The sequence below is a fragment of the Molossus molossus genome, unplaced genomic scaffold (assembly GCF_014108415.1).
Source record: "Molossus molossus isolate mMolMol1 unplaced genomic scaffold, mMolMol1.p scaffold_m16_p_6, whole genome shotgun sequence".
Classification (NCBI taxonomy): domain Eukaryota; kingdom Metazoa; phylum Chordata; class Mammalia; order Chiroptera; family Molossidae; genus Molossus; species Molossus molossus.
In genome coordinates, this window is record NW_023425399.1 from 21,128,971 (window position 1) to 21,151,491 (window position 22,521).

General features: G+C 41.8%; 1 protein-coding gene across 7 annotated transcripts in view; it reads right to left on the reverse strand.

Moving 5' to 3' along the window:
* The window catches only part of ITCH (itchy E3 ubiquitin protein ligase), a 125,066-nt gene extending 111,825 nt beyond the window's left edge, over window positions 1-13,241 (reverse strand). For 4 of the 7 annotated variants that reach the window (XM_036245842.1, XM_036245846.1, XM_036245839.1 and 1 more), the window contains exons 1-2: window positions 13,169-13,235; window positions 9,093-9,163 (exon numbers count right to left, since the gene is read on the reverse strand). The gene's annotated coding sequence lies outside the window, so the exon portion shown is untranslated. Of the gene's footprint in view, window positions 1-9,079; window positions 9,164-13,168 lie in introns of all 7 variants that reach the window. The other 3 variants (XM_036245840.1, XM_036245838.1, XM_036245844.1) reach the window with 2 other exon arrangements.
* Between the last annotated feature and the right edge of the window lie 9,280 nt (window positions 13,242-22,521).

Consider the following 22,521-nt stretch of genomic DNA (forward strand, 5'->3'; position numbering starts at 1 on the left):
TGTACCTCGGTTGCAGTTTGTCCCCGGCCCTGGTTGGTCGTGCGGGTGGCAGCCACTCAATGTGTCCCTTCACGTCGATGTTTCTCTCTCTCTCTCCCTTCCTCTCTCCCTCCCACTCTGTCTGTACAAAAAATGGAAAAATATCCTCGGGTGAGGATTAAAAAAAAAAGAAAAAAGAAAAATATTCTCGGGTGAGTATTAACAAAAATCATCATCATCATCATCATCATCATCATCAGGACAGATAAGTTAATCATTTTCTTTGTCTTTTAACCATCAATTTACATGGTTAAAAACAAAAAACTAACAGGACAGACTAAATAAATACTTCATCTCCATTCCCTCCTGAAAACCTGGCAAAATGAAATAAAGGAATAAAAAGTATGAACCCTCATGGGCAAAGACAAAGTGGGAGGAAATAACCACAGATAAATGTCAGCAACATTCTGGACAATGAAAAGCATTAGTAGTTACATTCTGCACATTTAATATACATAGAATATAGCTTTTAATTAAGACCTATAGTAAATATCTTTCTTCCAAAAAATTCAAGAAGAAAAGAAAAAGATAATCTATTGACATTCCACAGAAGCAAATGCAGCTAATCCCTCTCCCATGTTCCTTTCCTACCCACTTCGAAAGCTGATCTATAATTAAAGAAGCACCTGAAAATCCCTTTTAATATTAAGGACAAATGAACTCCAAAAACTAGGTTAGGTGGTGCTTTAAAAAAAAATTCCTTTTCCAATAAATGAGATTTAGCTCAATTTGACCCTACTGCTACAGCTCTACGACGGTGGCAACTTTGGGTACTTTTCAGAGGCTCAGTTCAGTACTTATTCATCAATGAGAGAAATGTTGCTATATCTCAAATATCTTAATATTCAAGCGATATTTAACACATTATTCTGTTTACTTACTAAAAAGATTACTTACAACACTACATTTTTCATCTTAGCCAAAAATAAGAAATAACTTCCATGTGTAGGTCAAGAAAACTTTCATGAGACAGTATAAACAGCCTGGCAAAAGAAAATCCTAAAAATCACTTTCTCAGGTTATACAGAATAAACACATTCCATCTTTCTGCAACATTTATCAGTTTCTTTAAACATTCTGAATCAGCCCTGGCAGGTTTGGCTCAGCGGTTAGAATGTCGGCCTGCGGTCCAGAGAGACCCAGGTTCGGTTCCAGCTAAGGGCATGTACCTTGGTTGCAGTTTATCCCTGGCCCTGGTTGGTCGTGCGGGTGGCAGCCACTCAATGTGTCCCTTTTACATCAATGTTTCTCTCTCTCTCTCACCCACTCTATCTGAACAAAAAATGGAAAAATGTCCTCAGGTGAGGATAAAAAAAAATAAAAAACATTCTGAATCATAAATTAATTATTGTGTCAAGTTTCCACAGCAAATTCTGTATTTTTTCCATGAGCAAACCATCTGTCAGTGTTTCCAAACCTTGGTAGATTCAAAAATTCCACATATAAACAAATGTCTAATGAAACTTATCAAAGTTTAACTGAAATCATCAAAAATCCCCAAATAGAAATGTGATAAGCAGTTGTACTACTCTGACACTTCCTTTTTCTTGTTTTTAACAAGGTTACTAAAAATAGCTATAATTTTATTCAGCATTTTTATTTATTTTAATATGTTTTTATTGACTTCAGAGAGAGGAAGGGAGAAGTAGTGAGAGAGAGAAATATCAACATCGACTGGCTGCCTCCTGCACACACCCTACTATAGATCCAGCCTGAAACCAGGGCATGTACCCTTACTGGGAATCAAACCAGCAACCTCCTGGCGCATGAGCCAAGGCTCAACCAACTGAGCCACACTGGCCAGACTTATTCAGCATTTTTAAATGTGCAGACTCATGACAGCCACAGGAAATAGAAATTATGCCCATTTTTCAGAGAAATAAAAAAAATGAAGCTCAGAATAACTATGTTTATAGTACACTGCTGGAGCTGGCAATATACATCCTATGCTTTAAATGAACACATTATACAATTTTTCAGAAGCATAATCTTTTAAAATCCTAGTTTCATAAAATAAAACAAACAACACCCTATCTGGTTACATATTTATAGACAAAGACTGCCTACTTACCTAATTCATCTGAATACCTTATAAAATTGTCTGATGGAGATTGGCAGCATTAACTTTTAGTTTTACTACTAGGTAACCTCCAACTATTTGTATAGTACATAAGCACTTCCTTTTCTTTCTATTCTACTTGTGCAAACTGGGAAATCTTAAGACTATGCATGTGATCCATCAGTAAGGAGTGTGCTGAGACTGAGAGTGATGAAGCAAGATCCAAAACATGAAAAAAGGGGGCTGCCTGTACACACAGTATTATCCTCACTTACCCATTTTTACAAAATGAATAGGAAAAAAGCTTTCAAAATTAGCCCTCTATATCTACCGCAGGGTCCCACTGTCACAGGGTGACCCAAATATAAGCTTTTATCTCTTATACAAGTGTTTGTCCCTTCCTTTCTATTCCCATTACCTTGTTCCTTAGCTTGTTCTCCCTGCCTTCAGACCTCACTAACCTAGTAAATACTGTTGACCTCAATATTATCAAATAAATCTTCATAAAATACCATCTGTTTTTATTGACCAACAGGACCTAAGATTATCCCAAAATAAGAAGGCTGGTCTCTTAATTTTGCAAACTTTCTCCTATTACCAGGACCACACAAGATGTCTTCAGACTAATCTAAACTCCAACTACTCTCTCTTCAGTGTACTTCCACCATCTCAAGTCCATTCCTACCTCTGCACCTTAGTCCATTCTGAATCCCAGTCTTAAATAGATTCCCTTTTTTCTCTCTTAGTAATTATTCTGCATACCCCTCATTCAGCCCTAGACTGCTTTGAGGAATTTCTTAAATCTTTATGTGGGTAAGTACTTTCTTCCCAGAGGGCAGGGAACGTGGGTTACACAACAAAAAGTCAAGTCCCAGATCAGAGGTTGCAAAGCGGTAACCCACAAGACAAATTCAGCCCACACTGGTGATTTGCTTGGCCCACAGTGTTTATATTATGAATTCATAAGTTGCCAACATTTAAAAATAAAGATTTCTCACAAAATCTGGATTCCCAGCTTCTCTTTAGAAAAATGTTAAAATGTTCAAACCACACTTGGTCTACACTCCTCACTATATCAATAGTGAACCAACACTGAATTATATATTTATAAATGGTTAAATGATCAATTTTACCTCAATTTAAAAACAAAGAAATTGGTCATACTGCAAAATACATAATAGAGCCAAAATTCAAAAAGCAGATAATCTAATTCCAGTACACACTGTTAACCCCTACAACATGATTCCTATAGACTAGCATCCTTTCTTCTGTGACCAACTAAACTGATTCTTTGAAACGAAGAATCAAAAGACTACATTTTAGCCTAGCCAGTGCGGCTAAGCTGGCTGAGTGTCATACCATGCACCAGGAGGTTGCTGGTTCTATTCCCAGTCAAGTCACATGCCTAGGTTGCAGGGCCCATTCCCAGTAGGAGGCGTGCAGGAGGCAGCTGATAGATATTTATCTCTCATCAATGTTTCTCTCTCTCGCCTTCTCTCTTCCTCTCTCTGAAATCAATTAAGAAAAAAACTTTATTGTATTTTTTCAAAAGACAAATTTTTAGAGTCTACTCTTTCTTTGCACAAATGACTAAAAAGCAAATCAAAGTTCACGTAAATGCAGATGGCATTTCTGGATTTTTTTTCCCATCTTAAAAGAAAAAATTTCCTGTAACTGACAGAGAAAGGGCTGCAGAATCCAGCAAAATGTCTTTTCTCAGAAAGCAAGTATATTACTAGACATTTCTTGAATGAGATCATCTCCATGCAGATGAATTCTTAGTTTAAAACTTTAAATTGATGGTACAGTACAAAACGTCTCTCCTAGGGTAGAGAGTCTATCCATCAGGGTAATCAGTTTGCAGACATGAAAAAAAAATTGCAAGTTCCTTGAGGGCAGGGACTGTTTCTTCATCATGATTCCCTGCAATGCCTAGCACAGAGCAGCACTTAACATATATTCAATTATGTTTGAACCAAGTAATCAAAAGTTAACATCTTAACTTGCAATTCAATGCAATCCTTATAATATCACCTTGCTTTTTACAATAATTACTGGTATTTGTTTTCCTGACAAGGGGTTTTATATTAACCACCCCGTGGGATCTAGCACAACAGGAGCTCATTAAATGCTTGCTGAATATTACAAAATTACCATTTCTATACCTAGGTTTCCTACAAGTCTCTCTTTCTACTAATGTTTTTTTTTATTATCCTCACCCAAGGACATTTTTCCATTTTTTGTTCAGGTAGAGTGGGAGGGAGAGAGAGGAACAGAGAGAGAGAGAGAGAAACATCGATGTGAAAGGAACACATCGAGTGGCTGCCACCCGCACAACCGACCAGGGCCAGGGACAAACTGCAACCAAGGTACGCGCCCTTAGCGGGAACTGAACCCGGGTCTCTCAGGACCGCAGGCCGACGCTCTAACCGCTGAGCCAAACCGGCCAGGGCTCTTTCTACTAATGTTTAAAGTAGAACTTAAGCCCTGGCTGGTTTGGCTCAGCGGTTAGAGCATCATTCTGCGGTCCAGAGAAACCCGGGTTCAGTTTCTGCTAGGGGCACATACCTCGGTTGCAGTTTGTCCCCAGCCCTGGTTGGGTCATGCAGGTGGCAACCACTCAATGTGTCCCTTTCACGTTGATGTTTCTCTCTCTTTCTTCCTCTCTCTCCCTCCCACTCCACCTGAACAAAAAATGAAAAAATGTCCTCGGGTGAGGATAAAAAAATTAAATTAAAATTAAAAATATAAATAAATAAAGTAGAACTTAAGACTTCTGGTCAAGATGGCAGCATAGGTAAACACGGTATCACATCCTCCCACAACCACATCAAAGTTACAACTAAACTACAGAACACCCATCATTCAAAACCGCCTAAAATTAAGCTAAATGGAAGTCCTATAACTATGAAATTAAAGAAGAAGCCACATGGAGACTGGTAGGAGTGGCAGATGCGTGAAGAGCTGGCCCCACACCCATGTGTGGCAGATAAAAATTAGGAGGATACCTCGGATGGAAAGGTCCTCCCTGAGGACTGAGAGGTCCCATACCAGGTGCCCAGCTCAGGGTTCCATTGCCAGGAGAGAATCCCCATACTTCTGGCTGTAAAACCAGCGGGAACTGAGGCTGAGGGAGGCTGAGGTGGCTGGAGCCCCACGCAGCTCCTCTTAAAGGGCCCGCACGTGGGCTTATTCGGACTCGTACCCTCCAGGCTCCAGCGTAGGGGAAGCAGCTTGAAAGGCACCAGAGTCATATGGGGAAGAACTGAGCTGTTTGGCATTGGAGCCAGGGCTGGAGAGGCAGCTTTCTCCGGGACAAACGTGCTATCAGAGGCCTTTGTTCCTTTCTTGAGCCCTTCCCTGGGACAGTAGACAGTCGTCATATCTGGGACTCCAGCAACCTGGTTACACTGTTTACCCTCTTCTGGTGATTCTCTGAGGCCCCGCCTCACCCAACTTTCAGGCCCACCCAAGCTGCTGCCAGTTGCTTTACCATAGGATTGGCCTGTCTTGGATCCTGCTTCAGGTTTTCCTAAATTCTTTCAAACAAGCAGCATCTGGTCTCAGCTAGCCCCATACCTCTCCTTAAGTAATACATAGAAACAAACACAGGGAGGCAGCCAAAATGAGGAGACAAAGACACAGGTCCCAAACGAAAGAACAAAATTCCATGAAAAGAACTAAGTGAAATGGAGATAAGCAACTTAACAGATGCTGAGTTCAAAACACTGCTTATAAGGATGCTCAATGAACTTAGTGAGAACCTCAGTGAACTTAGTGAGGGCCTCAAGAGCATAAAAAAAGGACCAGCCAGAAATGAAAGAGGCACTAACTGAAATAAACAATAATGTACACAGATTTAATAGTAGAGGAGGTAAAGCCAAGAAGCAAACCATCGATTTGGAATATAAGGAAGCAAAAAACACCCAATCAGAACAGCAAAAAGAAAAAAAGAATCCAAAAAAATGAGGATAGTGTAAGGAGCCTCTGGGACAACTTCAAGCATATCAACATTCGCATCTTGGGGGTGCCAGAGGAGAAGATAGAGAACAAAAAATTGAAAACCTGTTTGAAACAAAAATGGCAGCAAACTTCCCTAACCTGGTGAAGGAAACAGACATACAAGTCCAGGAAGCACAGAGACTCCTGAACAAGATGAACCCCAAGACACATTATCATCAAAATGCAAAAGGTTCACCCTGGCCGGTTTGGCTCAGCGGTTAGAGCGTTGGCCTGCAGTCTGGAGAGACTCGGGTTCGGTTCCGCTATGGGCATGTACCTCAGTTACAGTTTGTCCCGGCCCTGGTTGAGTCGTGTGGGTGGCGACCACTCGATATGTCTCTTTCACATCAATGTTTCTCTCTCTCTCTCTCTCTCTCTCTCTCTCTCTCCCTCTCCCTCTCCCTCTCCCTCTCCCTCTCCCTCTCCCTCTCCCTCCCACTCTATCTGAACAAAATATTGAAAAATGTCCTCGCCCTGGCCGGTTTGGTTCAGTGGTTGGAGCATCGGCCTGTGGACCAGACAGTCCCAGGTTCAGTTCCCGCTAGGGGCACATACAAAAAGAAAAAAGAAAAAAATGTCCTTGGGTGAGGATAAAAAAAATGCAAAAGGTTCAAGACAAAGAGAGAATCTTAAAAGCAGCAAGAGAAAAGCAGTTAGTTATCTACAAGGGAGTTCCCATAAGACTGTCAGCTGATTTCTCAAAAGAAACTTTGCAGGCCAGAAGGGAGTGGCAAAAAATATTCAGAGTGATGAAAAGCAAGAACCTACAACCAAGACTACTCTGTCCTGCAAAGCTGTCATTTAGAATCGATGGCCATATAAAGAGTTTACCAGATAAAGAAAAGCTAAAGGAGTTCATCACCACCAAACCATTATTATATGAAATGTTGAAGGGTCTTCTTGAAGAAAAAGATAAAAAATATGAACAAACAAAATGGCAATGAATACATATCTATCAATAATTGAATCTACAAAGAAAATGTACAAGCAGAACAGAAACATTCTCATAGATACAGAGAAATTTTGTTGGTTGTCAGATGGGAGAGGGTTTGGGGGAATGGGTTAAAAAGGTGAAGGGATTAAGAAGTACAAATTGGTTGCTAGACTGACAAACCTCAAAGGGAAGGGGGGTTGAGGGTTGGAAGAAATATACCAAAGAATTTATATGTATATATGCATAACCAATGGTGTGGGGAAAGGCAGGAGGGAGTGGGGAGGAGGGGGGTCAATGGGGGAAAAATAAGGAACATCTATAATACAGTCAACAATAAAGATAAGTTTAAAAAATAAAATAAAGCCCTGGCCGGTTTGGCTCAGCGGTTGGAGCGTCGGCCTGCGGTCCGGAGAGACCCGGGTTCAGTTCCCGCTAAGGGCACGTACTTCGGTTGCAGTTTGTCCCCGGCCCTGGTTGGGTCGTGTGGGTGGCGACCACTGGATGTGTCCCTTTCGCGTCGATGTTTCTCTCTCTCTCTCCCCCTCCCGCTCTATCTGAACAAAATATCAAAAAGTGTCCTCGGGTGAGGATAAAAAAAATAAATAAATAAATAAATAAATAAATAAAATAAAAAAATAAAGTAGAACTTAAAATGGTTTCTCAATTATAAAGCACTGGATATTATGAAGTGCTATTATAATTCTGAAACCAGTCTTATATTGTGATATAAACAAAGCCCTGAAAAATTAGTAAGCCAGTGCATGAAGTGTTAAGTATAATCAAAGAGTAAGCTAGAAGGAATCTGAGAGATCATGTTTAATACTTTTAATACACAAGTGAGGAAAGAGAGATCCAAAGAGACTTAAGTGAACTGCCCAAGATCATAGAATTTAAGTAACAAACAATCCAAGGCTAAAACTTAGGTCTTCTGAATGTTGGCCCAGTTTTCTTTCCACACAGAACTACTTTGTGAGCTCAGGATAAAGTGGATATTTTAGAAGTATTTTTAAAAAATTTGGTATGGACAATCTTTCCTAGAACATAAATTTTTGTAAGGTATTACATCACCATTAAATAAATTAAAGCTGCTTTGTTCTTTTTTTTTTATCCTCACCCGAGGACATTTTTCCATTTTTTGTACAGATAGAGTGGGAGGGAGAGAGAGGAAGAGAGAGAGAGAAACATCGACGTGAAAGGAGTGGCTGCCACCCACACGACCAACCAGGGCCGGGGACAAACTGCAACCGAGGTACATGCCCTTAGCGGGAAATGAACCCGGGTCTCTCCAGACCGCAGGCCGATGCTCTAACCGCTGAGCCAAACTGGCCAGGGCAAAGCTGCTTTGTTCTTTAACCGCAGATAACACCATCTTCTCCCCTGCCCCTTTTTTTTGCTCTACATATTTATTTTCATGTTTTTACTTTTATTGTCAGATTCTAAGAATTCTTCCTTTTAACATCTTATTTATCTACTTTTCCTCTTACTCATTCCTTTTCCTAGTAGCTCTCACAAAGCATCCCCCATCTCCTTCTTTTCTCTCCATAATTATAAAAAAGAACAGATTAGCCTGGCTGGTGTGGCTCAGTGGTTGAGTGTCGACCCATGCAGTAGGAAGTCACCCCTTCAATTCCCAGTCAGGACACATGCCCAGGCCAAATCCCCAGGGCGGGGCATGCAGGAGATAGCCAATCAATGTTCTCTCTCATCGATGTTTCTATCTCTCTCTCTCTCTTCCTCTCTCTCTAAAATCAATAAAGGGGGGGGAGCACAAATGGGAAAAGCGTGTATATCTAAGGAAGCCAGAAAAAACAGAAAAGTCAGAGGTCCCATATTAAGAGCACAATGTGGCTCATCTGCTGATTCTCTTAGAGGAGGCTTTGGGTTTCCAGATCTAGGTAGAAACTGCCTTTTTCTTCAACAACCAACTGATGAAGGCAGCATCAACAGTGCTCTCTTTCCATATCTCTCACAGCAGTTATATGACCAGGGCTCACCCTCTGCACCATTCCTATGTCACAGAGTCTCTCACAGGCATGCCACCATACCTGAAGTTCTCACCGTTCAAGTCAGGAGTCACTTCTTTGGATTAAGGCGTTGTCTCCAGAAGGCCACTGTTAAATGCATGTTACCTGAGAGGGGAAGAAGGGTCCATTAACACACTACTTCTACGGTTAAATGATTCAAATCAGCGATGACCTTGGGGAATGTGACAGCACATCTTTTTAAGTTTCACTGGATAGATCATTATTGCTGGGGCAGGCAGGATAAGAAGATGAGTAGCTGAAAATGACTCATACATAGTATGGGGTAATGCCCACCTAAGTACAATGGCTACATGGTAAAATGAGAATAGCCATATAAACACATACTCTACCTAATGGATTCACGAAAGGGCAGTCCCTGAAATTTGGATGCTCGTAGGGATAGGAAAAGAAAATACTCCAAGGATCTGACTACAGCCAGTTCTGAAAAGAAGCAAAAGAGCTGAGCTGGCAGCAGTTTTCCAAGGATAGTGTACTGCTAGACTGAAGATAGATAGAGGCAGGAACAGCTTCTGGTTAACTACGTACTTCTAGTTGTGAAGCTAGTTTCCAACCCAACATTTTAAGCTGACGGCCAACCTCCCAACCAGAGAATGCTGCAATTCAATTCCACACACCCCCCTTTGCTAATTTATATGGACTCAAAGCCAGTATCATTTACAGCCACAAAAATCAACATGCCTTTACTGAGCGCTTATTATGAACCCAGAATTTGGCTAGGTGCTATAAATACAGAAAAAAATAATAAATTATGCACTTTTGCCTTAACTCACATAAAGGAAACCAATCCCTAAATACTAACACAAACTTCTTAAGCCGGAATGAATAAAACAAAACTTACTTCTAGGCCAAAGCTCCTTGTTAAACTCTTACCTAAACAGTCAAGAGGCAAAGGCTAGAAAAACCTTTTTTCCCCATTTTGGTCTAATACCAAAAGCTCTTTAGTAGCACACATGCATCTTGCTACATTTTGGATAACAACCCACTAAGAGTTACACAACTTGGTTCTAGCTCTAACTCTGATTGATTCTTAAATAATTTTAGATGAATAATTTAACATGCTTAAAACTTTCTTAAAAAAAAAAGAAAAGATAACAAAGAGGATGAACTAGTCTAAGAATAGTATATACCTAGCACATATACCTTCCACTGGAGAACTATGTCCACAGGAGGCATCACCAACCAATCATAACTCACTTTTCCGAGAACCCCCATGACCAAAATCTTTCTCAACACATTGCTTCTAGAAGTTACTTCAAAGTAGAGTTAGTCCATAAACCAAAATATATTTGCCACTGTGGACTAGATAATCTCTGCAATCTCTTTCAACTCTAAATTTCTAATACCAAGTTTCTGAAGGTTGAACAAATACATTTGCAACAGGCTTAGATCAATAATGTTCACAGTTATAAATTTCAATCTGATTTCCAAGTTCTCCTCCAAAATGAACCCAATCTGGTTCTTCCTAACTTTGAAAGATGGGAATGAAAGGTCAATCACTCTGATACCATTAATATATATAGCCTGGCAATATTATTCAGATTTCCTAATGGGTTCTTTTGACAGGAAATGAGCCCTTTACCCAGACTGGCACTAAAAAATTCTCATCCAAAATTATGTTAGCAATATTGTGCTAGTAAAGAACTAAACCTAATCCCTTGATCATCCCCACAGCCTCCCTCCAAGGTCAAGCCTTTTCACCTCTCACATAGACCTCTGCAACAACCGTTCATTCTTCCATTCTTTCACTTACCGGAGCAATCTTTCTAAAACACACATGTACTCAAAATATCACTTACCTGTTTTAAAATCGATATTTATTGTTAACAACATAAAACAAGATTTCTAGTATACTTGGAACTTTTCATATAACTGCCTCCTTTTACCATTCTGCTCACCAGAATGCTCTCCTTCCCATAATGCTCTCCTTCCCCATCCCAATCTCAGTTCTCCAAAGCTTTTTTCCTCCACAATCCTCTGCATTTACACACTGCATTAAGGAGTTTCCTCTGCCTGCTCTGTTCTTCCTTTTCCCCATCCCTATCACACTCCCACTCACCATCTAAGACCCAAATTAGGTGCACCAGCAGGTCCTGCCTCCTCCTCTAGCCAATCCTCAGATAGAACTGGTCTGTTCCTCTTCTATCTCAAAGCTTTTTGAGCTGTCCTTAGTATATCCACATAGTGTTTGCCTCAGTGGTTCCCAAAACCATGAGAACTGCCTGAGATCTGTTTGAAAAGGAAATTCTTCAGGTCCAACCCAGAGGTACTAAATCAATCTCAGGAGATGAGACCCTGGAATTTCTACTTTTAAAAAGTTCACCTAGCCTTGGCCGGTTTGGCTAAGCAGTTAGAGCGTCAGCCCGTGGACCCGAGAGTCCCGTTCGGTTTCTGCTAAGGGCACATACCTCAGTTGCAGTGGGTCCCCGGCCCAGGGGCCTGTGAGTGGCAACCACTCGATGTGTCTCTATCACATTGATGTTTCTCTCTTCCTCCCACTCTATCTGAAAATAAATGCAACAATGTCCTCTGGTGAGGATTTAAAAAAAAAAAAGTTCCCCTAATTATTCTAATGGTCAAATCTAGGGACTAGAGTTGTTTGTCTCTTCCAATATGTGTAAAGATGTATTTTTTCTAAAGGAATGTAGAAATGATGTACACTAGAATACATTACATAAGTATTCTGCACTTTTAAAAAATTTATTTCATATCATATTCCTATTGACTTGACTCATACTGAAGATGTAGGAATTCCTTTTGGACTCACACCCCCAAAACTTATTCATTGTTCAAAAAAAAAAAACAAACCCAGCTGAATTTCCACCTTCATATCTTCATATCTAAATCTTAAAAATTAAGTAACTGTACCTTGAGTAAAACCATGAATATACAATGCAGGTTCTTCTCACCAGATCTGCCATGAGAACTTGATTTCAGCTGAGTAATAAACCCTTAGCAGCTTTTGAGGGTGGTAATACATACTCCCTTACATACTTCCGTAGATCGATTTGCATTAGGAATAGATGCCGGAGACCCCAACTAAGTGCAACGATAAGTGGCTGACTCCAGTGCCTCAGTAATTTTCAAAGAGAAATCCCACTCTTCCTTCTCCACCCCTCACTCTCAATAAAAGTAACTGAAACTGTTGAATGATGGCAAAAAAAAAAAATGTAACAAGATTAAGATAGAATATAACCAAGAAAACAAGATGAGTTGTTACTGGGGAATCATGAATTTCGGGTAGTTTGCAAGTTCACCTGGTTACATTCCAGGCTCAACCTCGGGACACAGACCCGGTATTTTCCTCTCTCTAAATCGCGGCTCGGAACTAAGTCTGACCACTTGAGTTCCTCACAAAGTCATGTCTTCATCCTGTTTCCACCCTCAGAATACGTTCACGGCTACCTTTGTCCCTCTACGAAAGAGAAGGGCACTCTCAGGAGGGAGGACAATGACAGTTCCACGTCTGCAAAACTTAGCGCCGGGAGGCGCCGCCGGGGCCGCGGTGGAGGTGGGCACTAAGGAGGGCGCCCGGGCCCAGACCCGGACCACCACGCTGGGGAACAATGGAAGGAGGCGAGTGATAGAGACTTGAGGAAGCAGCCGCTGTGCTAGGCCTCCCTCGCGACTGGGGGCTCCAAAAAGTCTCGGGAAGGCCAGCCGGGTGGCAGGTGGGCCCAGCCACCGCCCCTTAAAGGGCCACGTCGCCGGCGCCGACCGCTGCCGGCGGGCCCCGCGCAAAGGCCGGGCCGCTAGAGGGTGGCCCCGAGCAGGACTGAGGGGCGCGGGGCCGGACCCTGACGGTTCTCGCTGCGGCCCAATACTCCCATAACTTGGCGTCTGCGGGGCAAGAATCTCCGGACGTCTCAGCCCCACAGTGGCCCTCCGGCGCGTCCGGCCGTCCACCCCCAACCTGGCCCCAGCCACTAGCCCGAGCTCCGCGCGCCCCCACGGGCACCGGCTCCGAGGGAAGAGAGAGCAGGCACGGCTCTGGGTCCCGGCTGGCGCGCCACACCCTTCTACCCCTCATTCTCGAGCGCTCTTATTCCCCCTTTTCTCAGAATTGCCCCCAGTTCGCCAGCGGGTGTTTACCGGGACTCGGGGCGGCGGCGACTCTTCAGTCCCTGGACTAAGATGGCAGCCGGTCCCAAGGCCGGACCACAGCGACTGAAGCGAGTTGGCGGCCAACGCGCAGGCGCCTCCGGCTCAGGAATGATTCGTACTACAATCCCCAGAAGGCCCTGCGCGCTAGTCAGCAGCCTGCCCAAACTAGCAGGAACTGGTGAGCACCACTGAATTGGTTTTCTTGCCCCAAGGTGAAATGGACTCTTGGATTGCTCCCAGCACCTCTAGGCTTTTTAAAATTTTTGTTTATTTATCTTTTTAACATACCCACCCAAGCGCGCGCACGCGCACACCCACACCAGAAACTCTAAAGACTGTAGCTGTGGTCCCCAAACTATAGTGTGAATCCAAATCACCTGAAGGAGTTCTATTTTAGACCGCTGGGCCCCACCCCCGGAGTTTATAATTCAGCAGATTTGGGATGGGATCTAATTTGCATATCTAACAAACTGGTGTGCTACTAGTGGCTGACCACACTTTGAGAAACACTGTATTATAGTTTAGTCCTTAAGAAAGTCCGCTCTGGCCCTGGCTAGTTTGGCTCAGCGGTTAGAGCGTCGGCCTGCGGTCCAGAGAGACCCAGGTTTGGTTCCTGCTAAGGGCATGTACCTTGGTTGCAGTTTGTCCCCAGCCCTGGTTGGGTCATGTGGCAAGTAGCCACTCAATGTGTCCCTTTCATGTCGATGTCTGTCTGTCTCTCTTCCTCTCTGTCCCTCCCACTCTATCTGAACAAAACATGGAAAAATGTCCTCCGGTGAGGATAAAAAAAAAAAAAGTCCACTCCGCAGTTAATGTTGATTGGATTCAAATCCACCTTTTATCAGTGTGCTCTTAGGCATGATGAAAATAGCTTACACATAAATTGTACCAACCTGGAAGGTGTTCTAAGAGCTGATCAATAAGATTCTTCAATTCTCACAACAAACCTACAAGGTAAGTACCTTCGTTATTGTCACTTTACAGATGCATAAGTCAGGCAGTATGGCTTCAGAGTCCACCCTCTTAACTTCTTCATGGGTTCTTCCTGAGAATTAATAGACCGTGCAAGCAGACTCAGAGACACTACTAAATGCTTAGTAATTAGTGACCTTTATTATTATTGTTTAGCATGTTTCCTCCTAATGAAAATGATATTTTACCATCTTGAAAGTCACTCACACTTTTCCTCCATGTCAGTGTTTCCTGAAATATGACTTTAGGAGAGCTTGTTAAAAATACAGATTCATGGCTCTGGCCAGTTAGCTAAGTGGTTAGAGCGTCAGCCTGTGGTCCAGAGAGACCTGGGTTTGGTTCCTGCTAAGGGCACGTACCTCAGTTGCAGTTTGTCCCTGGCCCTGGTTGGGTCTTGCCGGTGGCAACCACTCGATGTGTCCCTTTCACGTCAATGTTTCTCTCTCTCTCTCCCTCCCACTCTATCTGAACAAAAAATGGAAAAAATGTCCTCGGGTAAGGATAAAAATAATAATAATAATACAGATTCATGCCCTGCCGGTGTGGCTCAGTGGTTGAGCATGGACCTATACACCAAGAGGTCGCCAGTTTGATTCCCAGTCAGGGCACTTGCCCAGGTTGTGGGCCCAATCCCCAGTTGGGGACATGCAGGAGGTGGCCAATTGATGTTCTCTCTCATCGATGTTTCTATCTCTCTCACTCTCCTTTCCTCTCTCTCTAAAATTAATAAAATAAAATTAAATTAAAAAGTAAGTTGTAGAATTTTTTTTTAAAAAATACAGATTCCTGCCCTGCAGGTGTGGAACAGTGGATTGAGTGAAGGTCCATGGATTGAGAGCTCCCCCTTGGATTCCTGTCCTGGTACATGCCTGGTTTGTGGGCTGGGTTCCCAGTGAGGGCACGAGAGGAAGGCAGCCCATTGATGTTTCTCTCTCACGTCAATGTTTCTTTTCCCCCCTCCCTTTATTGATTTTAGAGAGAGGAAGGGAAAGGGAGAGAGAAAAATATCAATGAGAGAAAACATGGATTGTTGGCCTCCTGCATGCCCCCCACTGGGGATTGGGCCCACAACCTGGGCATGTGTCCTGACTAGGAATTGAACAAACAACCTCTTGGTGCATAGGTCAACGCTCAACCACTGAGCCACACTGGCCAGACCCATTCAGATTCTTTAGGGCAGTGGTTCTCAAACTTTAGTGCCCATCAGAATTACCTGGAGGATTTGTTAAACCATAGATTGCTGGGCTCTGCCCCCATAATTTCCAATTTGGTAGGTCCCTCTGGGGTGGGCCTGAAAATGTACATTTTGTTTTGTTGTTGTTGTTATTCCTCACCTGAGGATATTTTTCCATTGATTTTAGAGAAAGTGGAAGGGGGTGGGTAAGAGAGCGAGAGAGATGTGAGAGAGACATATCAATTGGTTGCCTCCTGCATGTGCCCTGACCAGGGCCTGGGATGGAACCTGAAACCCAGGTACATGCCCTTGCAGGAATCAAATCCCTGACCCTTCAGGCTGTAAACACTGAACCACACCCGCCAGGGCTGAAAATGTACATTTTTAATCAATCAAGGACCACATTTAGAGAATCACTGCTGTAGGGCGCTGTTTCTCAACTTTTTTTTTTTCAATTACTGTTTACATTCAGTATTATTTATTACTTTCAGGTGTACAGCATAGTGGTTAGACAATCATATACTTTACAAAATGGAATCTGTCCACACCCCCACCCCATATTTCAAGTACCCACCTGACACCATACATAATTATTACACTATCACTGATTATATTCCCTATGCTGTACTTTACATCCCTGTGACTATTTTGTAACTACCAATTTGTACTTACTTACTGATTTTTTTTTTTTTTTTGGGGGGGAGAGAGATTTATTTGTTGTTCCATTTATTTATGCATTCATTGGTTGATTCTTGTATGTGCCCTGACAGGGGATTGAATCACAGCCTTGGCTTATTGGGATAATGTTCTAACCAACTGAGCTACCCAGCCAGGGCATAATTTGTATTTTTAATCCCTTTACCTTTTCCAGCCAGGCCTCCAACCCTCCCATCCCCTCTGGCAACTATCAGTCTGTTCTCTGTGTCTATGAGTCTGTTTCAATGTGGTTTGTTCATTTATTTTGTTCTTTAGAGTCCACAGATAAGAGAAATTGAATGGTATTTGTCTTCTCTAACTGACTTATTTCACTTTGCATAATACCCTCTAGGTTCAACCATGCTGTCACAAGTGGTAAAATTTTATTCTTTTTTTTTTTAATCCTCACCCAAGGATATTTTTCTATTTATCTTCAGAAAGAGTGGGAGGAAGGGAGAAAGCAGGAGAGAGGAAGAGAGAAACATTGACTGTTTGCCTCTCACACGACCCGACCAGAGCCAGGGACCAACCACACCCAAGGTACGTGCCCTTGACCAGAATTGAACCCACAACTCTTTGGTATGTGGGCCGACCCTCTAACCGCTGAGCCAAACCAGCCAGGCCTAAAATTTCATTCTTTTTTATGCCCGAGTAATATTCCATTGTATGTATGCACCACAACATTTTTATCCACTTGTCTATTGATGGGCACTTGAGTTACTTCAATATCTTGGCTATTGTAAATAATGCTTCAATAAACATAGGGGTGTACATATTCTTTCAATAAAGTGTTTTAGGTTTCTTTCGATATGTACCGAGAAGTGGAATCAATTGATCATAAGACAGTTCAATTTTTTTATTTTTTAAACATTTTTAGACACCCTTTTCCGCTAGTCATTCGCTCCATGAAACTTTAATATCACAAATATACTGTGTATCTATTTATGTACAATATGTATACCTGTGCTTTTACATAAAAAAGTTTTGTCCTTGACGATGTTGCTTAGTTGGTTGGGCATCATCCCATGCACTGAAAGATTGCTAGTTCAATTCCTCATCAGGGCACATGCCCCAGTTTTGTGCTTAATCCTCAGTAAGGGGTGTGCAGGAGGCAGCCAATTGATGTTTCACTCTCACATTAATGTTTCTCTCCCCACCACTCCCTTCCTCTCTCTTTAGAGATCAATAAAAATATTTTTTAAATGTTTTTACAACCTTGGCCGGTTTGGATCAGCAGTTAGAGCGTCAGCCTGCGGTCCAGAGAGGCCCGGGTTCGGTTCCCACTAAGGGCGCGTACCTCGGTTGCAGTTTGTCCCCGGCCCTGGTTGGTCGTGCGGGTGGCAGCCACTTGTTGTGTCCCTTTCATGTCGATGTTTCTCTCTCTCTCTCTCTCTTCTCCCTCCCTCCCACTCTATCTGAACAAAAAATGGAAAAATGTCCTCGGGTGAAGATAAAAAATAAATAAATAAATGTTTTTACAAATTTCTGCTCCACCTCCAACCAATTTTTCTCCCATTAAAAATGTATTTTCAAAAAAAAAAAAATGTATTTTCAAAGCAGGTAGTAGCCATACTTATATATGACAAAATAGATTTCAAGATTAAAAAAGGTGTCCAGCTGGTGTGGCTCAGCAGTTGAGCGTCAACCCATGCACTGAGAGGTCAGGACCACATGCCCAAGTTGTGGGCCGGATCTCCAGCTGGGGGCATGCAGGAGGTGGCCAATCGATGTTCTCTCTCATCGATGTTTCTGTCTCTCACTTCCTCTCTCTCTAAAAAAATCAATAAAGGGAAAAAAAATTTTTTTTTAACGTTTGGGATGTAGCAGAAGTGGTAACAGGAGGGAATTTTGTTTTTTTTGTTGTTGTTGAGGGAATTTTATATAATTACAGGCCTATCTCAAGAAACAAGAAAAAATCCCAAATAAACAACCTAACTTTACAGCTTTTAGAAAAAGAAGAACAAATGCAGCCCTGGTCGGTTTTGCTCAGTGGTTAGAGCATCAGCCCATGGACCAGAGAGTCCTGGGTTCGGTTCCCACTAAGGGCAGGTACCTCAGTTGCAGTTTGTCCCCTGCCCCGGTTAGGGTCATGTGGGTGGCAACCACTCGATGTGTCTCTCTCACGTTGATGTTTCTCTCTCTTCCTCCCTCTCTCCCTCCTGCTCTACCTGAAGATAAATGCAAAAAAGAAAAAAATCCTCCGGTGAGGATACAAGAAGGAAGGGAGGGAGGGAGGGAGGGAGGGAGGGAGGGAGGAAGGAAGGAAGGAAGGAAGGAAGGAAGGAAGGAAGGAAGGAAGGAAGGAAGGAGCTTTCATCCATGCACCAAGAGGTCGCTAGTTCGATCCTGGTCAGGGCACATGCCCAGGTTGTGGGCCAAATCCCCAATGTGGGGTATGTAGGAGGCGGCCAATCGATGTTCTCTCTCATTGATGTTTCTATCTCTCTCTCCCTCTATCTTGCTCTCTCTAAAAATTAATAAAAGAAAAAAATTTTTTTAATTAAATAAATAAGAAAGAACAGAGCCAGCCAAAAATCAGCAGAAGGAAAGAAATAAGCAAAATTAGTGCTGAATTCAATGAAATAGAGAACAAAAGGACAATACAAAAAAATTAATGTGCCCTGGCTGGTTTGGCTCAACAGTTAGAGCATTGGCCTGCGGTCCATAGAGACCCAGGTTCGGTTCCCCACTAAGGGCACATACCTCAGGTGCAGTTTGTCCCCAGCCCTGGTTGGGTCGTGTGGGTGGCAACCACTCAATGTGTCAGTTTCATTTCGATGTTTCTCTCTCTCTCTTCCTCTCTCTCCCTCCCACTCTAACTGAACAAAAAATGGAAAAATGTCCTTTGGTGAGGATAAAAAAATAAATAAAAAATAAAACAGCACTCATTAAAAAAAAAATTTAATGCAACAAAGAGCTGGTTTTGTGACAAGATTAATAAAATTGACAACCCTCTGGCTAGACTCACTAAGGGAAAAAGAGAAAAGACTCAAAATCAGTAATGAAAGAGAAGTTACAATGGACACCAAAGAAATACAAAGACTCATATAAGAATACTATGAAAGACTATATACCACCATATTCAATAACAGAAGAAATGGACAAGTTCTTAGAAATACAGGGTGAGGCAAAAGTAGATTTACAGTTATGAGTATATGAAACACATAGTTTATTCTTGTATTATTTTTTTTTTTATTCTCACCCAAGGACTTTTTTTGCATTTATGTTCAGATAAAGCGGGAAGGAGAGAGGAAGGAAGAGAGACAGAGAAACATCAATGTGAGACAGACATATCAAGTGGTTGCCACCCACATGACCCCAACCGGGGCCAGGGACAAATTGCAACTGAGGTGCGTGCCCTTAGAGGGAACCAAACCTGGGATTTTCTGGTTGGTGGGCTGATGCTCTAACCACTGAACCAAACTGGCCAGGGCTATTCTTGTATTATTATTTATTATTATATTATTTTCCATATGAACTGTATACCTATTTTTGCCCCACCCTTTATACAACCTTCTTAGACTGAATCATGAAGAACTAGAAAATCTTTTTTTAAATTATTTATTTATTTTAATCCTCATTCGAGGACATTTCTGCATTCATCTTCAGATAGAGCGGGAGGGAAAGAGGGAGGAAGAGAGAGAGAGAAACATCGATTTGAGAGAGACACATCGACTGGCTGCCACCCACATGACCCCAAACGGGCCAGGGACAAACTGCAACCAAGGTGTAAGGCCGGCAAGCGCGGGGAATTTAATGACCAGGAAGTCGCATGACCCAGAAATAGATGGCCAGAGGAGAAATTGAAACCTAACTTGGGAGGCTCTGCCTTACCGGGATGTGGCTGAGATGACACTCTTGGTCATGTCCCACCACCCTTCCCAGCCAATCAACATACGCCACGTTCGAATCTCCCCAGCAGCTAGCCAGTCACCTGACGCCACACGTAATCACCCCACCCAGGTCCCTAACGTCCCTATAAATCTTCCCTGGGCAAAAGTAGCAGCGCAACTTCTCTGGCCCCCGCCACGTGGACCAGTGAACCTCTCCTGGAAACGCTTCAATAAAACTTTTGACCGCCTTTGCAGCTCCGTTTCTCTTTCTTCCTTGGTGAGATACCTTACACAAGGTATGTTCCTTTAGCTGAAACTGAACACAGGTCTCTCTGGAGGGCTGACGCTCTAACTGCTGAACCAAACCAGCCAGGGCTAAATAGACCAATCAACAGTAAGAAAATTGAAACAACCATCAAAAACCTCCCCAAAAGTAGAAGTGCAGGACCAGATGGTTTCACTAGTGAATTCTATAAAACATTCAAAGGAGATTTAATACCTATCCTTCTCAAACTTCCAAAAAATTGAAAAAGAGGCAATATTTCTATCATATTTTATGAGGTCAACATTGCCCTGGTATCAAAATCTGGCAAGGATGACACACACATAAAAGAAAACTACAGACCATTATCTCTGATGATCCTGGATGCAAAAATACTAAATAAAATACTAGCAAATCAAATATAACAATACATTTAAAAGATAATTTAAAAAAATAAAAAAAGATAATACATCACAATCAAGTGAGGTTTTTTTTCCAGGGGCACAAGGATGGTTCAACATATGCAAATCGATCAATGTGATACACCACATTAACAAAATAAAGGATAAAAATCATGTAATCATATCAGTAGATGTAGAAAAAGTTTTTGACAAGATACAAGATTGACTTATGATTAAAATACTCAATAAAATGTGTATGGCCTGGCCAGTGTGGCTCAGTGGTTGAGCATTGACCCACGCATCAGGAGGTCACTGGTTAGCTTCCCGGTCAGGCCACATGCCCAGGTTGTGGGCCCGATCCCCAGTGGGGGGTATGTAGGAGGTGGCCAATCGATGTTCTTTCTCATCGATGTTTCTATCTCTTTCTCCCTCTCCCTTCCTCACATTTTTTTGAAATGTGTATAAAAGGAAGTACCTCAACATAATGAAGTCCTTGACAAACCCTCAGCTAATATCATACTCAATTACAAAAAAAGGGAAAGCTTTTTCTCTAAGATCAGGAACAAGACAAGGATGTCCACTCTCACCACTGTTATTCAACATAGTACTAAAAGAGCAATCAGACAAGATAAAAAAAATAAAAGGCATCCAAATTGGAAATGAAGTAAAATTGTCACATTTTGCAGATGACATGATTCTTTATATAGAAAACCCTAAAGACTCTACCAAAAAACAATTAGAAACAATAAACAAACACAATGTTATAGAATACAAAAATCAATGTACAAAAATCCATTGCATTCATGTATACTAACAATGAAACCTCAGGGGGAAAATAAACAAAAGAAAAAAATTCCATTTGCAATTGCAACAACAACAAAAAATACCTAGTAATAAACTTAACAAAAGATGTAAAGGACCAATACACTGAAAAACTACAAGACATAATTACAAAGAAACTGAAGAAAATACCCAAAGCAATATACAGATTTAATGCAATCCCCATCAAGATTGCAGTGACATTTTCTAAAGAAATAGAACATAAAGTCATCAGATTTGTATGGAACCACAATAGACCCTGAATAGCCAAAATAATCCTGAGAAAAAAGAACAAAGCCAGCAGTATCACACTCCTGGACTTCAAATTATACTATAGAATGACAATAATCAAAACAGCATGGTATTGGCAGAAAAACAGACACACACAATCAAGAGCCAGAAATAAACCCACCATGTAAACGGACAACTAATTTTTTACTAATGAGACAAAAACATATAGTAGAGAAAATAAAGCCTTTTTAATAAATGGTGCCAGGAAAATTGAAAAGCCACATGCAAAAAAATGAAGCTAGACATGTTATTGGTCACCATCCACATAAATTAATCAAAGACCTAAACATAAGACCTGAAGCAATAAATTACATAGAAGAAAATATAAGTACTAAACTTATGGACCTTGGTCTTAGAAAAAAATTTATTAATTGGACTTCAAAGGCAAGGGAAGTAAAAGCAAAAATAAATGAATGGGACTATATCAAACTAAAAGGCTTCAGCACAGCAAAAGAAACCCTCAACAAAAAGGCAACCAACCAAATGAGAGAAGATATTTGCAAATAACTCCTCTGATAAGGGGTTAATAACCAAAATATATAAAAAATTCATACAAATTAACAACAAAAACAAATAAACAATCCAGCCCTGGCCAGTTTGGTTCAACGGTTAGTGTCAGCCTTCGGACCAGAGTCTCACGTTCGGTTCGTCAAGATCACGTACCTGGGTAACAATTCCATTCATGGCCCTAGTTGGGTTCATGTGGGAGGTAACCAATCCATGTGTCTCTATCACATCGATGTTTCTCTCTCTTTCTCTCTTTCCCTCTCACTCTATCTGAAGATAAATGGAGTCCGGCTGGTGTGGCTCAGTGGTTGAACATCGACCCATGCACCAAGAGGTCGCCAGTTCGATTCCCGGTCAGGACACATGTCCAGGTTGTGGGCCCAATC